The sequence below is a fragment of the Papaver somniferum genome, chromosome 2 (genome assembly GCF_003573695.1).
Source record: "Papaver somniferum cultivar HN1 chromosome 2, ASM357369v1, whole genome shotgun sequence".
Lineage (NCBI taxonomy): Eukaryota > Viridiplantae > Streptophyta > Magnoliopsida > Ranunculales > Papaveraceae > Papaver > Papaver somniferum.
The window spans coordinates 165,430,265-165,445,217 of NC_039359.1; positions in this window are offsets into that span (position 1 = coordinate 165,430,265).

Genomic DNA, 14,953 nt, shown 5'->3' on the forward strand with positions numbered 1-14,953 from the left:
AAGAAGAAGACATGAGAGGAGGAGTAAGTGTGGTGTAAATCCACAAAATATTTATTTACAACACTCCCACACTCCCCATTAGATGACACCACACTACCAGACATTGCCTCATTAAAATCTTGCTAGGAAAACCCAAAGGGAAAAACCTAGGCGAAGGAAAAAGAGTACAAACGAATAGAGTAGTGATTGACGCGCAAATGATGCCTCATTAAAACCTTGACAAGGAGAACCTAGTGGGAAAAAACCTTGACGAAGGAAAAAGAGTACGACGTGATAGTCCATTAAAATATCTCTTCGTGTGATCTTCCTCCTGATAAGTACTTCAATTAAATTTTGGCTTGCAAATCTTTCAATGGACACTTCCCAATTTCGATGAACGAATTTCTTGAATGCAAAAGGTTATTTGTTCCTTCATGAAGAAATTTCTAGTTGATGAATTCTTTTGTGCTAGTCTTCTAACAGTAGTGTTCTCGAATTTTCATGCTTCTTTAAATGCATTGAGGACCTGTGTCTTGAATTGATAGCTTCTAGGAGATGATTTGTGGAAGTAGTTGATGTAGTGTCTTCAACTAAGTACCAAGATATGTATGCATTACAATAAGTGAACAAAAAAACGTATTTGTAACTAAACCTTATGTGGTTTAGAAAGACATCCAAATTTCTAGGATATGGTTATGCAGATTTGGTCTAACAGATTGACCTCGTTAATGGTGGGAATCCACCAAATAACCAAACTCATGTGACTCCCCTTGGATGACCACCATGTTGAATTAAATTGCCTCACTAAAAACTTTGTCATTAAAAACCCAATGGGAAAAAATATACGGACAAAGGAAAAAGAGCACAATATCAACATTTTTAATAAAAATTTAACGTCCACAAGATGTTGCCTCGTTAACCTTGTCAGGAAAACCCACATGGGACAAAACTTGAAAAGAAGGAAAAAGAGTACAACTTTTGACGATTTACGAATGCTAACTCAACTATATGAGTATTATAGAAAACAAGCATCAAAATCGTAACTCTAATCTTTATCATATAGAAGAGTTTTATGCAAGCACAATATTAAATTGCAGATTTATGAAAATAATAAAATAATATTTATGCTGCTAAAACGTGGATTTTTGTGTTTTTAATGACTCCTTAAGAGACCTATAAAGTTGATATCATCAACTTATTTTCCGGATTTTGGTTTTTACCAAATTTCTAAAAACACATAAAGGATTGTGACATAATAGAATCAGGTGGTTGCCTGAATTCAAATATGTTTCTCCACATTTCTTGCGTGAATGCAATATGAGTCCTTAAGGACTACCACACCAAATGCATCACATAAGGTGAACAAAGTATTATTCAACCAATCCTAAGGTTTGAGGAAAAATAAAATAAAATTCTCAATTCTTTTTTTATAACGATCATATTTCTCAAACGCATGAAGACTACACAAACCTGTAATTTTCATAATTCGGGCTTGCACGTTTTATGTGTTAAGTCTTGGATCCAAAAATTGTGTTATTGAAGAGATTTTAATCCAATATAATTTGGATTTTGTGCCTACCAATCACATTTGTGGATATTTATCTGTAGATGGGTTCACAACCACCATCATTTCTTATTCAGTAGCTATTGTAAATAAATATCCGACAATCATTAATTTACAACGATCGCACACAATTCTCTAATATATGCATACTAGAAATAACTCGTGTCGTAACGGCACGACATGAGACATGATAATAGTTGATCATAAAGATTTAAATAAATACTACAAACTATAATAAGACTTATTTTGACCCATGAGAACTTGTTTAGATATTTGTCATTCAGATAATTATAAATTCCTTACACTTATAATTGATTAAAATAACAATTTTTGATAAAAACTCATGCACTGAGCTTAACTATCATCCTAGTAATAGAAGGAAAAAAACTTAACCGTCGTCGAAATATTTAAAAAAAAACTATAAAAAATAACGAACGTTTGTATTCTCTACTCTAAAAAATAAGAAACTGAAGCCAACATTTAGAACAAATACAACAAACAACAATAAGTTTGATAGGAGTATGGTTAAAAGGAAAAAAACAATGTGTACCCATAAGGTAGATGTTGTTTATTTTAGACTCCAAGTCATCAAATTCAACAAAGGAAAAGGCATGCACGGGAACGCCTCTGGTATCTCCCAACAAACAGTCAACCTCGGTATCCCATTTGAATAATAACAAATGATCATTCTTCGATGGAAGAAATATGGATTTCTCCGTTGTGGTGTTGAACTTGGCGAGTGTATAGAGCCCTCCCTCGTGGAGTAACGGCCAGAACTTCCATATCAATTTCTTAGGGACGATGTCGTGCATGATATCTCCCCGTGTCGGATGTAAAGATTGATTAGAATGCAAGACTAATATTTTATTGTATATAAAAAAATTAGTTTCATTCAGATCGGAATAAAAATATACTCACGTTTTCGTCAATCATTTGTAAATCCAAAGTAGTGACTTCGTTGGTCGTCATGAAATCGATCTCTTCCCGTTTTCTTGCAACGCGAAACTGGAGCTCCAAAGGTTTGTTTTCATCGCAATCATGCATTCTCGAAAAGGAAGCAAACGCGTTTTGGGTAATGCTTTTCTTGGGGCTGCAGCTAATCATGTTTGACATGTTGATACTCTTAAGCTAAAAATTTCACAAAAAAACTAAATTTGGAATAAGTGAATGAGTGAGAAATGTGTGAATGAGTGGATGTGTGTGGTTGAAGAAATACATTCCCCTATTTATATACACGCTCATTGAACAATTGTAATAAGTAGTATAACTTTTGATTTATTGGACGTTTTTTTTTCCTGCCTATTATGGGTGAATATAGAAGCAACCATTTCGTTGCATGGTACGGACTTTCTACATTATTTATGGGTATTCATGATGGTGGGAGGATAATTAGAGAAGTAAATATAGGAATGAAAGAATTAGAAGCGAAAAAAATTGGTAAGTATTTTTATTCAAATGGTAAGCTTTAATCCTTAATTTGCCGCGCATGTCCTAAACATTAGCCCATTTATGATGGACCACTTTTTAACGTTTGCCGAGATGAAACTGACTAAGAATTTCCTCGTAAAATTAGGTAAGTATTTCTAATCAAAAGAAGCAAACGGTGAGATTTAATCCATATTTAGTCGTGCATGCTTCAAGTATTAGCTCCATTTATTATGCACGGCTGAGTAGAAATACATATCTTTTTAATAACGTTTCTTTTTCAGTCTCTCTTCCTTTGTAAAATTGTTCTTATTCTTATTATTCTAACGAAACAATCTTTATCAATCAGCATGAGAAAGTGGTTTCAAAAAATGTAAAATCTTTTGAAAATGTTTTTGAAGATTCTAATGAAACAATCTTCCATCCGTTTCCAAAAATGTAAAAGTTTCTCATTTGTCCATAACCCGCCACATGAAGATCATACATTATTCCTCTTTCTATCTGCAAAGTTTCCTCGAAATAGTCTGTGAACAGATTTTTATTCCCAAAGAGATTTCTGCAACGTTTCCTTTCTAAGTAAATATTTTTCTAAAGTTCTTTGTTCTTTGGGTTTTACATATGACAACTCTAATGTTATTTGTGTTTTGCAGGTTGATTAAGGTTGGCTTATTCGATTGCCATTTTTTCTGAGTTTTACATATTGCAACTCCCTTGCACTCCACGTAACTTTCCTCACCTTACTCGATTGTTCCATTTGTTCAATGAGTACAATGGAAATTATGCTTTGTATTTTTGAAATTTTCATGAGTGGAATAAAAATTATTTCTATTGTTTTTAAAAAGAATACATTGTTTGTGATTTGCAGATTGTTGAAGATTGGCACATTTTTTCTTTTTGAAGACATGGTTGAAAGTTATTGTAGCATTTATATTTTCAGTTTTTTTTTTTTGTAATGCTACCATTTAATGGTTGTAACGTCAAATTGAAGAGGAAGTAATTAAGAGGGCAAAAGGGGTTTAGAAACACCACAGCCGCTAGATGTCTTTGGCTAGGATGAGGCTGGGGTGGTCGGATCACATGTTTGTCTCTCAAAATGTTATCCGTCCATCCAAGGATCAAAAACCCATCCTGTTTTGTATTACAGATTTTGAAAACTTCAAAATTTACTGGTACCAGCACTCACGGGCATTATAATCTCCCCAGCTTAACGAGAAGATATTAATTTTGAGAATGTGAACTGTAATATGATAGACTCTATAAGAGCACTATCTATAGCAAGTGCTAAAACTACATGCTTGCTAAATGTGATCGGGTTTGCCTTTCAAATGGCATAAGCTTATGAAAAATCTAAATGAGATATTTTCACGCCTATTTGATGTCAGCCTTTTTTAATTTTCTCATAATGGGAGAGAAATTGACATAACTTTTTATAAGGTTAATTAACACTAACTTATGTATAGCCTCCCCTTCAATATGACGGAAAATTTTTCATCTCATACACGAAAACAAGTTTCGTTAAGTATTATCCGATTAATTCGAGGACATATACTTTTAATATTTCTGGATTTTAGCAATACCAGGTTGTACATTGACCTAAAATTGTAGTCCATTAGACGTACAAATCCAAAATCAACCATGGATTTTATTGGTTACAGACAAAAGCATAAAAAATATGCAAATAAATCTCCAATAATTTCGTGACCTTGAGGTCCAACGAAATAATGATTTTAAGGAATTTATGGACATATTCTTTATCAAAAGAAAAATATACCAAGATCAATATAGTCTCTAAAAAGACTAATAATATAAGTTAACTAGCCGGGTGCGCACCTTTGATCTTTTATGTCCAACCATATTTCATCTACAAGTGCAATGGTTTCAATATTGGGGATTATTACCACGAGGAAAAATCAAAAGTTGTTAAATATCCCTCAAGGATACAACGATTCCTCATTTTATTGGTATTTGAATTTGTTTATCTACCATAATAACGATATATCATTTTGGGATCGATAAGGAAAACCAATTTTGTTTGGCTTAATATGTTTCTTTAAAAAATAAAGAAATCATTATCATTATATTCTTCGGGAAAAAAATCCACTATGTGGTTAAAAAAATCACTCCTTATTGGCACAAATTTATTAAATATGCCAATTTATTTTCCCATCTTCCAGAAATGATGGAAAAAATTATCACCAATTGGTTTATACGATTTATCAAGCTCTCGTATCGACAAAATGAAAAAAATATTGTCCTTTTAGTTATCGCAAAGGTAAAAACCACTTTGTGGTTAGACGGATGGTTTCTCGTAGGTGAATAGAAACCGAATAAAAATCACATGATCTTCCTCCAATGAATGAAGATACCAAAAAATTGGTCGTAGGTTTTTCAACCATGCACGCGATTAGTTACCAGAGAGGTAATTAAATTGCGATAACACCAATTTTTGGTGATTACAGTTTCATTAAAGGAGTAGAAACTATACAGCATCTTTCGATGGGTTTTTTCTTTCTCTTTGTAAAAAAATAGAGAAAAAAGGAAATCAATTTTGAATATTGATCACCTACGCCCCATATATATGGACCATGTCTCTTTAAAATTAATCAATAGATTTAATTCAATTGCACCCAAAAATTAAAATTTGGTGCAGCGAAGATATGAAATCCATCGCAGAAAAAAAAAAGAATCATTCTAATGAGAACATATTTTATGATCTCATAGACATGGATTTTGTTATTGTCAATAAGACAAGACAATAATATGCCAAATAAGGCTAACTAAGTTGATTCAATAATCAATTATGTAGTTACCATCCAAGAAAATAATTAAAAGATATTATAGAAATACCTTAACAAAATTGGTGTATAGAAAAATGGGTTAGCAATGAAACCAACAATTCCATTGATCGTCTCTGTTTACTTATGCATCAAAGTTGTATTAGTCCGTCCAAGTAGAGTGCATACAAAATGAAACCAAAAGTTAGCATAAGATTTAAATTATACCATGCAAGCAATTTAGAGATTTAAACACCATTTACTAATATAAATTATTAGAAAGAAAATTTTCTTTTAACACCAATTCTCTTTTGCTGATTTTCTTCTTAGAAATTCCGAAGCTCGATGTAGAGCGTGCTGATGACGTGTTATAAACTAAAATGAGACATAGAAAGTAGAGAGAAAAGAAGAAGAGAATTCTCATTAGTTGTGTCCATTACAAAGGAAGTGAACCTCAATTTATAGGCAAACATAAGAGAATGTAGTAAAGATGGCATTAATAATAGAGGAGTTATGGAGTGTATGCCCATTACTAAAGGTATTAAACCCAAGTTATCACACTAGTTGTATGAGTTACAAAGTAGTGGAGAATGTAAAAGGACAAAAAAGAAGACATGAGAGGGAGGAGTAAGTGTGGTGTAGATCCACAAAATATTTATTTACAACGAGAATTATATTATTGGGGTTGCAGTGAGCTGGGTCCTTGGGGGCCTAAAATACTAATTGCAACCAAAATGTGATTGGGGGAAGCCTAATCTATGTAAAATATTAAAAATACCCTTATCTTTAAATAAATCAAAATCTAACTTATATAATTAATTATCTTCTCCTTTTTCTCCTCTTCTTAATCATATATCATGATGAACATAATGATCATAATATCACCGTGATGAAGATGATAATCATAAAAAAAACTTAAATCTATAATTTTTCTTCCTCTTTTCTTCTCCTCTATCACATCACGATGTCATAAAAAGAAAAAACTAAGAAAACCCACCATTTATCTTTGCTTTTGATTGCCAAAAAGCTTCGATTCAATTAAATTACTATTCTATGACCCTATTAAGCCCCCAAAAAGTCAGCCATTTAAATCCACAATAATAGGATTCGAATGGAATGCTAAGAAATCCTACCCCAATCGTCCCTTTATTTTTATCCGCAATGTTATTTTTGTCAGTCTCAAAATATTTTCCTTCTTCCGTTTATAGTGGTTTTTCTCATTAAAGTTTCTAATGTACCCTTGAATATTTTGCAATGAGAAACTCATTTTCAATGAATCCAAATTTAAAATTATAAATAACATGTGCATATATATATATAAATATATACGAAATTGGGTTAATGTTTATTTTTTTATCTTTCGATTCTTTTTAGAGATTCTACTCAACGTGTGGATATTGTATTGCATATGTTCTCCTAATCCCAAAAAGCTAGTATCATAATAATTGCCAAAGTACAAGTTCAAAGTTAGGAATACTATAGAGAGGAGGGATCCTCTCACACTTTTATTATCACACTATCTCACACGTTGGAGGTTATTTTGCGAATAAAAATCAAACTCTAACGGATTTGAAGCTAATATTTTGGGTATATGTTACTATTACACTTCTCTACGTTCCTACCGAAAATAACCGTATTCTGAGACGTATAACATCACCATCTACTACTTTGAAAATGAGTCGTTGAAAATCAACGAATTTTTGGGCGTCGAAATTAAGACCTGTAGATTGTGAGTTTCTATATTTCGGAATGTGCTCATTTTTGGTAGGCATGTAGAACTTGGTAAGAGGAACACATCCTTAAAGTATTAGCTTCAAATCCGTTGCAGTTTGATTTTTATTCACAAAAATGACCTCCAACGTGTGAGATAGTGTGATAATAAAAGTGTGAAGGGATCCTTCTTCTACTATAGAAATGTATGTAGTTTAACAAATATATTACCATGAGGATCACTGGCTTATTTAGGAAGTGCTTTTCCAAGCCTGTAAATATATAACTTTTGTAGATGGCAAAATATAACATCTTCCAAAGAACTGACAGTTAAAGAGTGCAACTGATAGCTGACATACGACTCAAGTTCAGATGTTGAGGACTAACCATTCATCGTCAATTATAGAAGAGACACAAATACATATGCGAAAGACCTGAGTTCAACATCAGAAGTTGGGAAGAACATTGAAGCTGACAACTGAGTTGAGACATGGAAAGTCAGATCTTCACAATGAATAACTGTCAGAGGCCCAAATATGTACAAGGTGAGAAAACTAATTGAGTCTCGCTGACACATGATATCTAGTCAACAATTGAGATTTAACCGCCAAACATAATGAGGTGATCTTTAAACATGATATTTAGTCAACGATTTTTATCTTGGCCATATTTTTATTCACAAATACCCGTATGAGATTTTTGACATTATGAAGTTATAAACAATGCATCAAAGAAGGTTACCACGTTGTCTCGGTGCAACCTCACCTTTGCGATCAACACCAAAAAGTATGGAACTCCAACAGAGTATGATAACACCATAGGTGCCCATAAAAAGTATGCAGTATCAAACGGACCAACATCAGTTGGAAATACTTCAGCACCTGAAGCTTATATTATTGTCCCACCTAACATCATATATTCAACAGTGATGGCGGGGAAAACCCATGGTTTGTACTATAACTCCTGATCAGACCAAAAGGTAAACCAGACCTCCAACTCTAAATAACACAAACCTCTGGTACAACTATCTAGTGATACGTTCCAAGATTTATTTAGATCAATTTTTTCTTTAGCTGAGAAGGTCAAACAATTAACACCACCCCAACCTCAATTTAGTACAACACCTCATGTACAATAACATGTGCTTCATCACCTCAGAATACACAACCTGAACAACCAAATCTCCATATCCGCATACCAGTTTTCAATGGCTATGTACGTATTAAGTTTGAAAAATCTAATCTTGAGTACAAACTTTAGGCAAGTACAATGACGAGGAAAGACATCTCGAGAAGCAATACTCAGATGGTTTGAATGTTATAATTCATGCAATAAGCCAAGATCTACAACATCATATTTTCACGTCCAAAAGAGGTTTGGATACTCTTGAGGCTGTATTTGAAGGTAACACATCAAAAAAAAATGTTGGACTTCAAACCACACTTATGCTTGGGAAAACCTTCGTAGTATTTGGAGAACGAATATGATTCCTATAATAAAGAATTTCATATGGAAATGTATACATCATATACTTTAATAAATGAAAGCGTACCTAGGATACTTCCAAACGTTATTAAAGCACGCCCTCGTGTGGTAAGATGGAAAAAATTGTTACCCATATTTTTATGACTTGTGTTTTTGTTAGATTGTTGTTAATTGCGTAGGTCTTAACATTAACATTTTCATAAACAATCAGGTAGATTCCCATTCTTGGTTGCAGAGAAGAGAATTAAATGGAAAGGGTATCTAGATTGGGTTTTCATTATGGCCATCAAAAGTTGAGGGAGGTGGAAGTTCAGATGAGATTTTGATCTTTATAAAAATGAAACCTACTCCTCAAAGAACATGGGATATCATAACTACTATGGTTAATAATGGAAGAGCTATTAGAAATGGTACAAGAGGAAGTCAAAATTCCATGGCATAATAAATTAGTGCATTTATGGTCTTAGAACATGACAACTTGGAAAGAGTAGCTCTAATGATCTCTGATCATAGAGGTAAGCATATTGGAGCAAGGTGCAAAAATATCAACACAGACAGAAAAGGAATAGTTAGAGAGATCTCTGTTAGGGTTCATAAAATATCCAACGGCGCCTCTCAATTTTTGCTCAGATTTGCTCGTTTCCGAGCGGATCTGAGCAGAACTGTTATGAATTAGGTTGTAGCCTCTTTGTTCCGGTGTTAATAACAGAGCAGAAAACCAAGAAAATTTCTTTGATGCTTTTCTTCAATCTAATCGGATAAATATCTAAGTATTCTGACCCTATGATCTATGTTAGAGCTCTATGTGTTTAGACCTATGTGATACGATTTGGCTATTGATGTTTTCTCAATCACTGGATGTTTCTTCTTTGATTCATCATGATTATGTTTTGCTTGGATTCTCCAGTTCTTTGTTGCTGTTATCGATGGACAATTCATAGTCAATCTTGATCCTCATATGAAGTTATTGGTCCCCAAATCAAAAGGTACTCTTTGGATCCATGGAATTTCATTTCGGACAAATGAAAAGGTTTTTTAATTTTTTCCATGGAATTTGATTGAATTCCAATCATCCCTTTCACCTGATTAACCAAATCCCCTTTCAATCAAGGATATTGCTTCTTCCTATCATATTTACTTTATGTTTTATAAGCAACTTCCAGCCACAGTGGATCCATGCCTTTAGCTTCCGGAAACCTTATATCCCAGTACATCTTAATTACCATTATCTTTTAAAGTTTTATCCCATGAAAAATCCCATCGATTTTATTCATGTTTCATATTTCCAACTCCTTCGTATCCTATGATGTTGTGATCTTTACCTGTTTGTTTTAAGGCCTAGTAGGTCTTCTCCTTAGTACCCACTTTTCCATCCTACTGTTTGTTGTCACTGTTTTCTGGGAGTTTTTCAGTTGTGGATGGCACATCTTAATCTAGCGAAAGTGTTCACTCCAGTTGAAGTGTAACTTGTTTGTTCAGTTTTCTCGTTGTAAAGGTTTTAGGATGGTTATCCCGTTAGGATTTTCAGCCTGGTTTGCTGAGGATTTTATCTATCCTAGTCTTAGTTTGTGTTCTGTGTCAATATGAAGGGTACGTCAATTAGAGAGTTGGTTTATTTTTGTTATTTATTCATTTCTAGGATTTGTTTATATAAGGCAAACTATGATATCAGTATGTTAGACTTTACTTCAAGATGTCTTTGGTCATGCGGAAAGACGATGGTGTTGTTTTCACGTCATTCTGGATTATAAGGGGCTTTATGAGGCATTATGAGCTACTTCGATTACCTCGACCTTTTGTTTTCTCTATGCGTCTTTAGAAAAACTCCTAAGCAGCATGAAACATCAGCTTCAACTTACCCCATCAATATAGTTTAATGAGAATCCTAGCAGTTCAAGACTCCTAAGCGGCGCAAAACTTCAACATCTCCCACCGATAATGAGAATCCCAGCAGTTCATGCCAAAAGTATCACACAATCTAGCACTAAAGTTTATATGTAGTTTTTATGGGTCGGAAGACCTCAAACTTCAAAATCGGTTTGTATCAAGTTTAGCATTTCTTTAGTGTATTGTGTATTAGTATCTTTAGTCCTTGTCTTCGTAAGTTTTGATTTAGTTGCGCTCTTAGTAGCCTTTGTAATAGCATATTAGCACTATTAGTCTGAAAGGAAGAGACGAGATTTTACCTCAAGACTCAATCAAAGTTTAAGACTCATTCTGAAGTTATGGATCGAGCCAAAAATCAAAGAAGTAGACGAATATCACTCGGGAATCTCACCACAACATCAAGATACAAAAGCATGACTACTAACTATAATCAATTGCATTTAGCATCTCTACCATCATCTGAGATCCTATGGACACTGTCGTGTTCATCTAAAGTACAACTTTTCTTGTGGAAAACATTGACCGATGTCCTTTCGACCTTCGATATCAACATCCGTCACGGATGCAACTATGATCTGAAGACTAATATTCAGCTCAAGTATCATGCTACTACAGGTTCATGGATTACCAATCTAAATTTATTGAATCTTGGGTTATTATGCACCCTCCTGTAATAGTCCCTCAGTAGTTTAATAAATTTAATGCTTAAAAAAAACAATTAGAGGATGAAGCGGCTTCTGTGACATTCCGTTGGACGTGTCATCAGAACCATCCACGGGTTCAAATCGAAAGTGATAGTATCCAGTTGAAGAAAGTCAAATCAATATCAAATAGTTTTCACGCGGGCAACAATCAGAATTTTCTCTTATGTATCAAGAGTACAAAGTGTCTAGAGCTTATACCTGTGGTGGAAAACTATTTTGCAACAAGATTATCTAATCTTACAAGGTGTTTTTTTTATGCTGACTCGACGTATGGATCTGATTCGGCCCCTAACATGGCACAAGTCAAACTGTTTGTTTTTCAGTTTGAGTCAGATCTGAATTGCGCTGAATCAGACCTAATCCCCGACTCGAATCCGTTTCATTCTGGAAATAAGATCCCCTTGACTCATGGGACACTGACTCGCATATTTTTGAGTCGATTGAGTGAGATATGACTCAAAAAAAAAAATCGAACCAAATCCAGATAAGTCAGGCGATTTTAATCATATCCAGACGAGTTAGATCAAAAAAGTCAGACAAACTAAATTAGAAATTATGCATGCCGTGAAAGGAGTCCCAGCTGAACACTTTTTTTTTGGTTACCATGCTACACTTTTTCAGTTACCAGAAAGAAAACAAACATGATGTTAAAAATTATGCATGCGGTTAAAAATTAGTGGGATGTGAACATTACCATGCAACTTCCAGGGTAGCCTGGCTTATTTACTAAAATGGTAAATGAGTGGACGCTAGAATTGCAAATTTTTGTACTGACAATCACATCCCCGTGAATATTTGTACCCGTCAAATAACATCCCAGTGAATTCTTGTAACCGTCAAATAACATCCCAAATAACATGTAGGAATTACTGATAGATCCTATCCTAGTGGGCTAGCTTAATGGTAGGTCATATCCTCAAGCTCAGCTTAACCGGAGGTCCAAATTAAGTTTTTTGGACCAATTTTTTCCTTCAGGGTCCGATACACGTGCGAGTTTTAATGCGTATTTGTAATATTCTAGGCCACTTCTTCTTCACCTACCTCTTTGATTGACGAAAGATGGATTCCTGGGCATTCTTCGTCTTATCATAATCCACCATAGATTAAGATTGTGGCCCATACCCTCCTCTGGCTGGATCTGGTTAAAGACCAGAGCTTGTATCAGAGATTCCCCTTCCCATTTGTCATAGATTAAATCTTAACCAAACCCTTTGCATGGGCCCGTCGCGCCCTTGTATGGTCTGGGGAGGCTTATTACCCCCTATGTAAGTATACTAGTTTAGTTTTCTTCCCATTTTTTTATTTCTATATTTGAACCGTGAGCTATGTGCTCAGGGGATTTACGCCGAATTTTTTTTCCCTTCTCTTTATTCGTTTCTGGTGTTTATGCTCGAATCTCTGTTATTAACCTCTCAGTTAACCGAAATCAAGTAACAACTGATGTTAATTAAATCAATCGGTAAGCTAAAATTTTCAGATTTTGAATTGTTAGGTTCTTGAAAGAGGAATTGATATATATATATATATATATATCTTCATGATTTTGATCTCCATGCGTGTTAATTACTTTATTTTCATGAAAAAATTTCAGATCTAGAAAATTATCACGTTATACGTTTGGTTTTGAGATGATGGTACTGATTCATATACGTCGATTTCATCATAATCAATTTGCAACTTTAATATTCTTACTAATTGTTTAGTTTTTGTGTTTGAATTGATTATTTTGTTTTGCATCTTTTATTTCTTTGATTGCAATTGATATCGATTTTTATTCAATTGATGAGAGTACCATATTTTCAGGTTTGTTTCTGTTTATTTTTGATTTTTTGTTTTTATACTATGATCCAACAGTGCATGTAATCTATACTGTTCAATATCAGTATAGGGTATTTGTACAGTGCATTTTCAGGGAAAACTTATAAGTATAGGATATTTATGCTCTTCGATTATAGTTTGTAGGTCTAAATAACCTAGTTTTGGGTATCTACAGTGTTGGATCATAATATGAAATCAACAATAACCTAGTTTTTATCGGTATATGGTTTCTACATTGTTGAATCATAATCCGAAACCAACTATATATTATGAAAAATGAAATAAACTACGTGAATCTAAACCAAAATAGCTAAAAACAATTCTTAGTATAGGATATCTACACTCTTGGACTATAATGGAATTATTGTAGATACAATGATAATTGAAAATCTATGTTACTAATTCTAGACTCAGTAGATATATGTGAATAACAGACGTTACTGACATTGAAGAAAGTGTTCTTGGTTCCAGTGATATATGAGGAATCGAGGAATTGAGTATTGATTTGCAAATCACAGTATAATATATGTATGGGTTACCTTGCTTCTAAATGTTATGTCCATTCATCTTTATTTTAAGGTGAGGATCTAGCTAGGTATCTTCGCAGTCGAATACCAAATAAATTAACGACTTCATGTTATGATGCTTAAAATTCACTTAAAATATGAGTGTGGCCAATATGTACTGACAGTTGTGAAAGGAAGTGTTAGAGCATTGCTCGGTCGAACTCGCATGCGTTGCTATCTCAAGCATGTTTGTCAATGTTAGTGATCAAAACTATAAGTCTTGATCTCTAGTCTACTATATCTAAGGTCTCGGACTAGGATAGAAAGTGTAGTTGATCTCAAGAACTCCATGGAAATCAGCATACAAGACGAAGGAATACTCAAGGAACTGGTGGATCTTCATCGAATAAAAGGTATGTGGAGACTTGAACTTATCTATCACTCAAAAGTCTATTTATCTCCTATCTTGAGACAAAACTCGTTTTGCTATATAGACTTAGATTATACACATTTGGTATTTCGAGCCGAGTTTATCTCGCCTATCTATTTCTCGAAATATGTGTTGGTAAGCTTTCGCTTTGGCCAAGTTCATCTTTACCTAGTGACGAAAGTCATGTTATGTTTCAATCACTTTGAAAATTGCTCTGACGAAAAATGGTTTGTGAATAGAAACTATATAACATCCTCTGAGAATGTTTCAATGATTGAAATGAGAGTTTAGATTATATAACCGTTGGAAGATATAAGCATTGTTGTGGAAACACATATATGTATAAGTCCTTATTCCTTGAACCGAAGTTTGCGAACTTTGTTGATCAAGTGAACCGGAGTAGTGCGTGAGATAAGTCCGCGAACCCAGTTCGCGAACTGGCGAAGTTATCAAACCCGAGAATTTCTGCTGGAGTTTGTAAACTCCATCCGGGAACTTAAGTCCGCGAATCCAGTCCGCGAACTTGAGTAGAATATATCTAAAAGCGATGTTTGTGAACTTATTTATATTAACTAAGGAATGCAATTGCAAACCATGATTATATAGTTCATGAACCGATTCAAGTGAATCACATCGGTTTTGATTCAATTGTGTCTTGTGTAGTACATAAG